The following is a 13,617-nucleotide window of genomic DNA, read 5'->3' as shown; positions in this document are numbered from 1 at the left end:
AAGATAATTTTTGTCCCATTATATTTGGTAAACCTTTCTTGAATACTGTTAATGCTAAGATAGACTGTGAGAAAGATATTGTTACTGTTGGTTTAGGGGATATGTCTCATGATTTTAATTTCTCTAAATTCCGTTGACAACCCCATGATAAAGAATTGGCTAGTAAGGATGAAATTGTTGGTCTTGCTTCTATTGTCGTGCCTCCTAATGATCCTTTAGAACAATATTTGCTGGACCATGAAAATGATATATTTATGAATGAAAGAAGAGAAATATATGAAGTATTCTTCAATCACGGACCTATTTTGAAACACAATTTGCCTATTGAAATTCTTGGGGATCCTCCTCCACCTAAGGGTGATCCCGTGTTTGAGCTTAAACCATTACCTGATACTTTAAAATATGCTTATCTTGATGAAAAGAAGATATATCCTATTATTATTAGTGCTAACCTTTCAGACCATGAAGAAAAGAAATTATTGAGAACTCTGAAGAAGCACTGTGCCGCTATTGGATATACTCTTGATGATCTTAAGGGCATTAGTCCCACTCTATGTCAGTATAAAATTAAGTTGGACAAAGATGCTAAACCAATTGTTGATCATCAGTGACGGTTAAACCCTAAGATGAAAGAAGTGGTAAGAAATGAAATACTAAAGCTTCTGGAGGCAGGTATAATTTATCCTATTGCTGATAGTCGATGGGTAAGCCCTGTTCATTATGTCCCTAAGAAGGGAGGTATTACTGTTGTTCCTAATGATAAGAATGAATTGATTCCTCAAAGAATTGCTACAGGTTATAGAATGGTAATTGATTTCCGCAAATTAAATAAAGCTACTAGAAAAGATCATTACCCTCTACCTTTTGTTGATCAAATGCTAGAAAGACTATCCAAACATACACATTTTTGCTTTCTAGGATGGTTATTCTGGTTTCTCTCAAATACCTGTGTCGAAAGAGAATCAAGAGAAAACCACTTTTACTTGCCCTTTCGGTACCTTTGCTTATAGACGTATGCCTTTTGGTTTATGCAATGCACTTGCTACCTTTCAAAGATGTATGACTGCTATATTCTCTGACTTTTGTGAAAAGATTGTTGAGATTTCCATGGATGATTTTTATGTTTACGGAACTTCTTTTGATGATTACTTAAGCAACCTTGATCGAATTTTGCACATATGTGAAGAAACTAATCTTGTCTTGAATTGGGAAAAGTGCCACTTTATGGTTAATGAAGGTGTTGTCTTGGGGCATAAAGTTTTTGAAAAGAGGTATTGAAGTTGATAAATGTGACACCCGGATAACTAAGCTATAGTAAACTCGTACTAATGATGCCACATCACCACGATCACTGTTGTTAATCTCCCGATGATTCAATCCCGTTTGAATTCAAAATTCAAAATAAAGGCAAACGATAAAAGTTTTCAAACATTAAAACTAAAATGTTCAAAATGGAACAAATAAATCCTAAGTAACATTGGTGGAGAAACCACACTTTTATAAAATGTGTAAATACTCTAAAATGAGCAGAACAACAGCTAAAACCAATAATTAAATGCTTTTTATAATATATGAACTATTAAGCTAATTTATTTGGGAGCCCAAGTTATTGTGGCATTAGAATAAGTAGTAACACTATTTTAGAAACTAATTTTATATTTTATAAAACTAAATTAAAAAGGAAATTAAAATAAAAATAGTAAATGATTTATAAACAAAAATAGAACAAAAAAAGAAGAAAGTAACAGAAAAGAGAAAAGGCTCTCCCCACTGGGCCACGGCCCAGCAGGTCAACACGCCGCCAGGCCGGCCCACCGGTCGCGCCCATATCCTCCCACCACCCTAAAACCCTAACCCCCAGCGCACCCACTCCCCCCCACGTGATCCCCACCCCACACCCCCTCCCTCTCACCCCCCGATCCGGATCGGGGCTCAACCCCGACCACGCCCTGCCGACGTCGCCGTTATCGCCCGTGGATCCCGCGCCCCGCCGCCGAGCTTCGTCGCCGGACTCGCCACCTCGCATCTCCGTCCTCCTCCCCAATGGCCTCTCTTGATAACCCACAAGTATAGGGGATCACAACAGTTTTCGATGAGTAAGAGTGTCGAACCCAACGAGGAGCTAAAGGTAGAACAAATATTCCCTCAAGTTCTATCGACCACCGATATAACTCTACGCACGCTTGACATTCGCTTTACCTAGAACAAGTATGAAACTAGAAGTACTTTGTAGGTGTTGTTGGATAGGTTTGCAAGATAATAAAGAGCAAGTAAATAAAAAGTAGGGGCTGTTGTAAGTAAAGAAGCAATAAAGTAAATATAGTGAGTGTGGAAAAGTGGTGGTAGGAGTTGCGAAATTGCCCCTAAGCAATTGACTACTTTACTAGACCGATAGCAAGTATTATGTGGGAGAGGCCACTGCTAGCATGTCATCCCTGACATGGAATTCTATGCACTTATGATTGGAACTATTAGCAAGTATCCGCAACTACTAACATTCATTAACGTAAAACCCAACCATAGCATTAAGATAAATTGGCCCCCCTTCAATCCCGTATGCATCAATTTCTATGCTAGGTTGAAGCTTCTGTCACTCTTGCCCTCCAATACATAGTCCTATCAACATACAACCAACCGTAGGGTGTGATCCACGCGCGCAATCATATGATGGGCACCAAAGGACAACAACATAAACACAAGCAAATTAAATCAATCATAGCAATTCATCAACCACCGATAGGACAACGAAAATCTACTCAGACATCATAGGATGGCAACACATCATTGGATAATAATATGAAGCATAAAGCACCATGTTCAAGTAGAGGGTACAACGGGTTGCGGGAGAGTGGACCGCTGTAGATAGAGGGGGGAAGGTGATGGAGATGTTGGTGAAGATGGCGGAGGTGTTGGTGTAGATGGCGGTGATGATGATGGCCCCCGGTGGCACTCCGGTGCCACCGGAAGCGAGGGGGAGAGAGCCCCCCTCCTTCTTCTTCTTCCTTGACCTCCTCCCTAGATGGGAGAAGGGTTTCCCCTCTGGTCCATGGCCTCCATGGCAAGGGAGGGGCGAGAGCCCCTCCAAGATTGGATCTGTCTCTCTGTCCCTCTCTGTTTCTGCGTTCTCTCCTGGCTCTGTTTCACCGTTTCGTGTATATATGGAGATCCGTAACTCCGATCGGCATGAAACCTTCTCCGTGTTTTTTTTCTTTGAAAATTAGCTTTCTTGTGGCAAAAGAAGAGCGTCAACCACCTTACAGGTGGGTCATGAGGGTCAGGGGCGCGCCCTACCTCGTGCCCACCTCGGACACTGGTTCGCGTTGATTTTTCCTCCAGATTTTCCAAATATTCCAAAAAGTATCTCCGTCCGATTTTATCCCGTTTGGACTCCATTTGATACGGATATTCTGCGAAACCAAAAACATGCAACAGAAAGGAACTGGCACTAGGCACTGGATCAATATGTTAGTCCCAAAAATAGTATAAAAAGTTGCCAAAAGTATATGAAAGCTGTAGAATATTGGCATGGAACAATAAAAAATTATAGATACGACGGAGACGTATCAGCATCCCCAATCTTAATTCCTACTCGTCCTCGAGTAGGTAAATGATAAAAAAGATAATTTTTGATGTGGAATGCTACCTAGCATAATCTTGATCACATATCTAATCATGGCATGAATATTAAGATACGAGTGATTCAAAGCAATAGTCTATCATTTGACATAAAAAAATAATACTTCAAGCCCACTAATAAAGCAATCATGTCTTTTCAAAATAACAAGGCCAAAGAAAGTTATCCTTACAAAATCATATAGTATGGCTATGCTCCATCTTCACCATACAAAATACTCACATCATGCACAACCCCGATGACAAGCCCAGCAATTGTTTCATACTTTTGACATTCTCAAACCTTTTTAACTTTCACGCAATACATGAGCGTGAGCCATGGACATAGCACTATAGGTGGAATAGAATGGTGGTTGTGGAGAAGACAAAAAGGAGAAGATAGTCTCACATCAACTAGGCGTATCAACGAGCTATGGAGATGCTCATCAATAGATATCAATGTGAGTGAGTAGGGATTGCCATGCAACGGATGCACTAGAGCTATGAGTGTATGAAAGCTCCAACTGAAACTGAGTGGGTGTGCATCCAACTTGCTTGCTCATGAAGACCTCGGGCATTTGAGGAAGCCCATCATCGGAATATACAAGCCAAGTTCTATAATGAAAATTCCCACTAGTATATGAAAGTGATAACTCAAGAGACTCTCTATATGAAGAACATGGTGCTACATTGAAGCACAAGTGTGGAAAAAGGATAATAGCACTGCCCCTTCTCTCTTTTTCTCTCATTTTTATGATGGGCTTCTTTGGCCTCTTTTTTATTTGGGCTTCTTTGGCCTCTTTTATTTTTTTGTAAAGTCTGGAGTCTCATCCTGACTTATGGGGGAATCATAGTCTCCATCATCCTTTCCTCACTGGGGCAATGCTCTAATAATGATGACCATCACACTTTTATTTACTTACAACTCAATGTCTAGAACAAAGTATGACTCTATATGGATGCCTCCGGTGGTGTACCGAGATGTGCAATGATCTAGCGTAGCAATGACATCAAAAAACAGACAAGCCATGAAAACATCATGCTAGCTATCTTACGATCATGCAAAGCAATATGACAATGAATGCCCAAGTCATGTATATGATGATGATGGAAGTTGCATGGCAATATATCTCGGAATGGCTATGGAAAAGCCATAATAGGTAGGTATGGTGGCTGTTTTGAGGAAGGTATATGGTGGGTTTAAGGTACCGGCGAAAGTTGTGCGATACTAGAGAGGCTAGCAATGATGGAAGGGTGAGAGTGCATATAATCCATGGACTCAACATTAGTCATAAAGAACTCACATACTTATTGCAAAACTCTATTAGTCATCGAAACAAAGTACTACGCGCATGCTCCTAGGGGGATAGATTGGTAGGAAAAGACCATCGCTTGTCCCCGACCACCACTCATAAGGAAGACAATCAATAAATAAATCATGCTCCGACTTCGTTACGTAACAGTTCACCATACGTGCATGCTACGGGAATCACAAACCTCAACACAAGTATTTCTACAATTCACGACTACCCACTAGCATGACTCTAATATCACCATATTTATATCGCAAAACTATTGCAAGGAATCAAACATATCATATTCAGTGATCTACAAGTTTTATGTAGGATTTCATGACTAACCATGTGAATGACCAATTCCTGTCATCTCTCTAAATAGATATAAGTGAAGCAAGAGAGTTTAATTCTTTCTACAAAAGATATGCCCACGCTCTAACAAATATAAGTGAAGCAAAAGAGCATTCTACAAATGGCGGTTGTCTATGTAAAGAGAAACAGGCAATCCAAACTTCAAATGATATAAGTGAAGCACATGAAGCATTCTATAAAGCCATACTCAAAAGATATAAGTGAAGTGCAAAGAGCATTCTATAAATCAACCAAGGACTACCTCGTACCAACACTGTGCATAAAATAAAAATGAAAACTAAATGCAAAAGACGCTCCAAGATTGCACATATCGCATGAATGAAATGAATCCGAAAACATACCGATACTTGTTGAAGAAAGAGGGGATGCCTTACGGGGCATCCCCAAGCTTAGACACTTGAGTCTCCTTGAATATTTACTTGGGGTGCCTCGGGCATCTCCAAGCCTGAGCTCTTGCCTCTCTTCCTTCTTCTCACATCGAGACCTTCTCGATCATCGAACACTTCATCCACACAAAACTTCAATAGAAAACTCGGTAAGATCCGTTAGTATAATAAAGCAAATAACTACTCTAAGTACTGTGGCAAACCAATTCATATTTTGTTTTTGCATTGTGTCTACTGTAATATAACTTTTTCATGGCTTAATCCACTGATATAAATTGATAGTTTCATCAAAACAAGCAAACTATACATCAAAAACAGAATCTGTCTAAAACAGAACAGTCTGTAATAATCTGAACATTCACCATACTTCTGATACTTGAAAAATTCTACCAAAATTAGGAAAAATAAACAATTTGTATAGGAAGATAGTGCAAAAAGAATCAGAACCATTTGACATCCTAGCAAAAAAATGTATAACCACGCACTACAACCAAAGTTTCTGTCCTGCACCGTACAAACCATCAAGCAAATGTAAACATCCTAAAGGCAAACCTTGGCACATTATTTTTATAATACAAGGAATTGTACAAGGGGATAATTATTTTTATTGAAAATTTTCTGCAATCAAGATTCACAAAGTTTCCGTGAGCATGAACAAAGTTCAAGGCTAGCTCCCACTTCAACAATGCTTGTCTTTCTCACTTTCGCTTTCCTTTTTGAAAAAGTTTTGGGTTCCCCTCTTTATTTTTGTTGTTTTAAACTATATAAAAGCACTCAACAGAAATAAATGACTCTCTAAAACTTCCGGGTTGTCTCCCTGGCAGCGCTTTCTTTAAAGCCATTAAGCTAGGCATATAGTGCTCAAGTAATGGATCCACCCGGATCCCAAGGTATATCAAAGCCAATTTTAATTAACAATGATTTGTAATTTAGTGGTGAGCACAAGGTAACATATATCATGTAATGACGAAGTCTAACTCTCTTCCTATGCATAGGCATGTCATAAAAGAACAATTCATGCACACAAAGTAAAGGCCAATGCATAGTATAAATAGTTTCTTGTAATTTTATCATATTGGAAACATAGAGAGGTGGAGATATAGTTCCTCTCTCATAATAATTGCAAGTAGGAGCATTAAGCACATGCATATTATATTCATCAAAATCATCATGTGCAATGGTAAAAGGCAACCCATCAATATATTCCTTAATAATAGCAAACTTCTCCGATATAGTGTACTCGGGAGAATTCAAAAAGATAATAGGACTATCATGTGTGGGTGCAATAGCAATAATTTCATGTTTAACATAAGGAACTATAGCAAGTTCATCTCCATAAGCATAATTCATATTGGCATCTTGGCCACAAGCGTAGCAAGCATCATCAAAACGGGATATTTCAAAAGAATCAACAGGATCATAACAATCATCATAGCAATCATCCTTCGGTAAGCACGAAGGGAAATTAAACAATGTATGAGTTGAAGAGTTCATTAGAAGGTGGGCATGGGTAGCTAATCCGCTCTTCCTCCTTTTGTTCTTCACTCTCCTCCTCATCTTTTTCATCCAATGAGCTCACAGTTTCACCAATTTCTTCTTCCATAGACTCCTGCAAAATATTAGTCTCTTCTTGGACAGCGGAGTAGTCCTCAATATATAGTTCAACATAGGCATTAGAAGCATAATTATCATAGCAATATTTAAATATGGCAAAATTTTCAGATTTGTAAAGAGTAGCATCATACTTTTCAATCAAAGAAGCAATTTCATAAGCACCCTTAAAAGCAACAAATTCTTTAATTTGTTGAACATCATAGTAATTATAAACACCCTTAGCATAAGAGGATACGATTCCATTATCACTAAACAAAAATTGGTAGGGAAGGTGTTTCTTAGGGTCTTCAGAACAACAAGTATAATAATATATTTCACATAAATTCCAAGCATAGCATTGCAAACGATGAATTTGATCCAGTAAAGTTTTCCCTTTTTTAGATATTCGGTGTCGCACATAACAAGCATGCTCATCTAAGGATTTTCCCTCAACTAAGCTAGTTGGGGTTTCAGCACGAGCACATAGGGATCGAAGATGATCCAAGTAATAGGCTTCAGCAGTGTGATAGATTTTGAGTGGTTCTTCAACCATTGGTTCAGTAGGTACAACTAATTTTTTTGGTATTTTGCGTTTCCTATCCATAACTAAAGATAGAAAACAACTAAGAACAACAAATAAAAATTACTTAGTGATAAAGCAAACAAGGACACACGAGAATATGCACCCCGCGCTATTGCTCCCCGGCAACGGCGCCAGAAAAAGGTCTTGATAACCCACAAGTATAGGGGATCGCAACAGTTTTCGATAAGTAAGAGTGTCGAACCCAACGAGGAGCTAAAGGTAGAAAAAATATTCCCTCAAGTTCTATCGACCACCGATACAACTCTACGCACGCTTGACGTTCTCTTTACCTAGAACAAGTATGAAACTAGAAGTACTTTGTAGGTGTTGTTGGATAGGTTTGCAAGATAATATATAGCAAGTAAATAAAAGTAGGGGCTGTTGTAAGTAAAGAAGCAATAAAGTAAATATAGCGAGTGCGGAAAAGTGGTGGTAGAAGTTGCGAAATTGCCCCTAAGCAATTGACTACTTTACAAGACCGATAGCAAGTATTATGTGGGAGAGGCCTCTGCTAGCATGTCATCCCTGACTTGGAATTCTATGCACTTATGATTGGAACTATTAACAAGCATCCGCAACTACTAATGTTCATTAAGGTAAAACCCAACCATAGCATTAAGATAAATTGGCCCCCCTTCAATCCCGTATGCATCAATTTCTATGCTAGGTTGAAGCTTCTGTCACTCTTGCCCTAGTCCTATCAACATACAACTAACCCTAGGGTGTGATCCACGCGTGCAATCATATGATGGGCACCAAAGGACAGCAACATAACCACAAGCAAATTAAATCAATCATAGCAATTCATCAACCACCGATAGGACAACAAAAATCTACTCAGACATCATAGGATGGCAACACATCATTGGATAATAATATGAAGCATAAAGCACCATGTTCAAGTAGAGGGTACAACGCGTTGCGGGAGAGTGGACCGCTGTAGATAGAGGGGGGAAGGTGATGTAGATGTTGGTGAAGATGGCAGAGGTGTTGGTGTAGATCGCGGTGACGATGATGGCCCCTGGTGGCACTCCGGTGCCATCGAAAGCAAGGGGGAGAGAGCCCCCTCCTTCGTCTTCTTCCTTGACCTCCTCCCTAGATGGGAGAAGGGTTTCCCCTCTGGTCCATGGCCTCCATGGCAAGGGAGGGGTGAGAGCCCCTCCGAGATTGGATCTGTGTCTCTCTGTTTCTGCGTTCTCTCCTGGCTCTGTTTCACCGTTTCGTGTATATATGGAGATCCGTAACTCCGATTGGCCTGAAACCTTCGCCGTGATTTTTTTTCCGAAAATTAGCTTTCTTGCGGCAAAAGAAGAGCGTCAACCGCCTTACAGGTGGGTCACGAGGGTCAGGGGTGCGCCCTAGGGGGGGGCACTACCTCGTGCCCACCTCGGACACTGGTTCGCGTTGATTTTTCCTCCAGATTTTCCAAATATTCCAAAAAGTATCTCCGTTTGTTTTTATCCTGTTTGGACTCCGTTTGATATGGATATTCCGCGAAACCAAAAACATGCAACAGACAGGAACTTGCACTGGGCACTGGATCAATATGTCAGTCCCAAAAATAGTATAAAAAGTTGCGAAAAGTATATGAAAGTTGTAGAATATTGGCATGGAACAATCAAAAATTATAGATACGACGGAGACGTATCAGCCTCCGCCTCATCGTGCCGGACTGCCTCGACCCCGCCGGACCGCCCCATCCACAACTCCTCCTCGCCGCCCTCGTCCCTCCAACGCGGGTGAGGCCTCGGGCTTCGGCCTCTCCCCTCCCTCTCTACCCGCTGCGGCCTCCCCCTGCCGCCCGCACGCTTGGCCGCGCGCCGACGCTCGCCCACCTGCCAGCTGCCCGTGCCCGCCTCATGGCGCCACGGCCAATGGCGCGGTCCCCTGCACCCCAATCAGCTCCCAGGCGTGACCACGACTGCGCCCGTGCCGCCCCGCTCCCTGCTGCGTGCTGCTCTGCGCCGCCCGCCTCACCACGACCACGCACGGCCACGCCCCGTGCTCGCCTCGTCGCGGATGACCATGCGCCCCGGAGCTCTGCTCCGCCCTTGATCACCGCCTCCGCAGCTTCGGCCTTGACAGGGCGGTGCTCTGACCAATTGAACTACAATCCCCGCGGGGTGTATGGCATACCCATTCTTAAATAGAACCATAAGAAGATTCGATTCGTCTTTCGTACTCTAAGAAATCCCAACCATTCTTCCCAGCCCTGATACCGATCAGGAAAGGGGTAATTTCTAACAAAGTTTTTCTCTTGTTGATTCCTATTTCTAGGTGTAGTGCTTTTCTCCCCTATGCTGCCTACGGATACTAATAGAGTAGGATTGGCCTGTAATCCCGACAGAAGTATGGAAATAGGATAAGGTAGCGGCGAGACGAGCCATTTAAATAGGTGTCAAGTGGAAGTGCAGTGATGTATGCAGCTGAGGCATCCTAACGAACGAACGATTTGAACCTTGCCTCCGCAGCCGCAACTCGCGCATCTAGCCCTCGGCCTCATTGCCGCTGCGGCCTGGGGGCCGCGCCGTGCTGCCCCCGCGCGCTGGTCGCCGGTCATGCTTCGGCCACGCCCGCGTCGCTCGTTGCCGGGTTCGCCCGCACCACCGCCCCGCTATGGCCTCTGACCAATGACAGCCGGGGCCCACAACCCAGAATGATTAAAAAAGAATAATAAATAAAATATTAATTAATTAATTAACAAAATTATTAACTTAATTAATTGTGTTGAATTAACACGAAACAATTAACTAAACTAACTAAACCTGTTTAGTTAGTCTTAGTCAATGACGCACGAGTCCCACTTGTCAGTTTGACCCAGTCAACGGTCAGAGTTGACTGCTGACGTCATGCTAACGCAATATTTATTTTCGAATTAAAATAATTTTAGAAATTTATTAAAACTTTGAAAATTAATATTAAATAATCTGTAACTCGGATGAAATACTTTGTACATGAAAGTTGCTCAAAGCGACGGGACGAATCAGAATACACAGTCCGTTTGTCAGCCACACGTCCCTAGCATAGCGAACATGCAACTTTCCCCTCCGGTTCATCTGTCCGGAAACGCGAAACATCGGGAATACTTTCCCGGATGTTTCCCCCCTTTGCCGGTATCACCTCCTACCGCGTTAGGGCACACCTAGCACGGTGCATTGTCATGTCATGCATCGTCATGCTTATGTTTGCATTATATTTATTGTTTCTTCGCCCTCTTCTCTCGTTAGACATCGAGACCGACGCCGCCACTACCCAGTACGACTACGGTGTTGACGACCCCTCCTTGCCAGAGCAACCAGGCAAGCCCCCCCCCCCTTAATCACCTGATATCACCTATTCTTCTCTCTACTGCTTGCATTAGAGTAGTGTAGCATGTTACTGCTTTCCGTTAATCCTATTCTGATGCATAGCCTGTCTTTGCTACTACTGTTATTACCTTTACCTGCAATCCTAAATGCTTAGTCTAGGATGCTAGTATTCCATCAGTGGCCCTACATTCTTGTCCGTCTGCCATGCTATACTATCAGGCCATGATCACTCGGGAGGTGATCACGGGTATATACCTATATACATAATATATGATACCTGTGTTGACTAAAGTCGGGTCGGCTCATAGAGTACCCGCGAGTGATTCACGGATTGGGGGCTGAAAGGACATTTGTCCCAACAGCCCTCTGGGTGGATCTTTGTGGCGAAGCGACAGGGTAGGTTGAGACCACCTAGGTGAGAGGTGGTCCTGGCCCTGGTCGGCGTCCGCGGTTACATCAATTAACACGCTTAACGAGATCTTGGTATTTGATCTGAGTCTGGCCACTTGCCTATACGCACTAACCAACTACGAGGGAACAATTATGGGCACTCGACGTCGTGGTATCAGCCGAAGCCTTCTTGACGTCAGCGAGTGAGCGGCGCGCGCCGGATTGGACCGTAAGCCCGCGCTTGTATTAAGGGGGCTAGGTCTGCTTCCGGCCGCGTACGCAACGTGCAGGTGTGCAATGGGCGATGGGCCTAGACCCCTGCGCGCATACGATTTAGACCGGCGTGCTGACCTCTCTGTTGTGCCTAGGTAGGGATGTGACGTGTTGATCTTTCGAGGCCGGGCATGAGCCAGGAAAGTGTGTCCAGCCAAAGGGGGTCGAGCGTGTCGGGAAATGTGGTGCACCCCTGCAGGTAAGTTTATCTATTCGAATAGTCGTGTCCCTCGGTAAAAGGACGGCCCAGAGTTGTACCTCGACCTTATGACAACTAGAACCAGTTACTTAATAAAACACACCCTTTCAAGTGCTAGATACAACCTGGTGACAACTCTCTCAAAGGACGACGAGGAGAGGATCGCCGGGTAGGATTATGCTATGTGATGATACTTGGTTAACTTACCATCTACTCTCTTCTACTGCTTCAAGATGGAGGCTACCAGAAGCGTAGTCTTCGATAGGACTAGCTATCCCCCTCTTATTCTGGCATTCTGCAGTTCAGTCCGCATATACTAACCCTTCCATTGATACCAATGCATATGTAGTGTAGCTCCTTGCTTGCGAGTACTTTGGATAAGTACTCACAGTTGCTTTGCTCCCCCTTTTCCCCCCTTTCTATACATGGTTGTTGCGACCAGATGTTGGAGTCCAGGAGCCAGACGCCACCGACGACGAGTCCTACTACACCGGAGGTGCCTACTACTACGTGCAGGCCGCCGACGATGACCAGGAGTAGTTTAGGAGGATCCAAGGCAGGAGGCTTGCGCCTCTTTCGATCGGTATCCCAGTTTGTGCTAGCCATCTTATGGCAACTTGTTTGACTTATGTATGTACTCAAATATTATTGCTTCCGCTAAGTCGTCTATGATCGAGCTCTTGAATTCGAGCCCTCGAGGCCCTTGGCTTGTAATATGATGCTTGTATGACTTATTTTATTTTTAGAGTTGTGTTGTGATATCTACACATGAGTCCCTGATCTTGATCATACACGTTTTCATGTATGATTAGTGTACGATCAAACCGGGGGCGTCACAAGTTGGTATCAGAGCCGACTGCCTGTAGGAATCCCCCTTCCACACTCCTTGGCCAAAGTCGAGTCTAGACATTCAAAAACTTTTACTAATATAGTTGTGTGTCTTACAGGCCCACGTCGCCATTTGGGTGGTATTAGGATCTTTTACTTCTCGATCTTTACTCCGAGACTCTGAACTCTCTTCTATTCGGGTTAAATGAATTTTGCTAAATCTAACATTAGGATCTCGTGATCACTTTGTATGACCAAAAGTATGTCTAGAGGGGTGTGATTAGACTACTTAACCAAATAAAAATCTAACCTTTTCCCAATTTTAATTCTTGGCAGATTTTAGCAACTTAGCACAAGTCAAGCAAACAACCTACACATGCAATTCTAAGGTATAGCAGCGGAATGTAAAACAATTGCATATGAAGGTAAAGAGAGGAGTTTGGAGGGAGCAAACGCAATGTAGACACGGAGATTTTTGGCGTGGTTCCGATAGGTGGTGCTATCATACATCCACGTTGATGGAGACTTCAACCCACGAAGGGTAACGGTTGCACGAGTCCACGGGGGGCTCCACCCACGAAGGGTCCATGAAGAAGCAACCTTGTCTATCCCACCATGGCCATCACCCACGAAGGACTTGCCTCACTAGGGTAGATCTTGATGAAGTAGGCGATCTCCTTGCCCGTACAAACTCCTTGGTTCAACTCCACAATCTTCACGGAGGCTCCCAAGTGACACCTAACCAATCTAAGAGACACCACTCTCCAAGAGGTAACAA

The sequence above is a fragment of the Triticum urartu genome, chromosome 6 (genome assembly GCF_003073215.2).
Source record: "Triticum urartu cultivar G1812 chromosome 6, Tu2.1, whole genome shotgun sequence".
In the NCBI taxonomy this organism is placed as follows: domain Eukaryota; kingdom Viridiplantae; phylum Streptophyta; class Magnoliopsida; order Poales; family Poaceae; genus Triticum; species Triticum urartu.
This window is presented reverse-complemented; position numbering follows the sequence as displayed.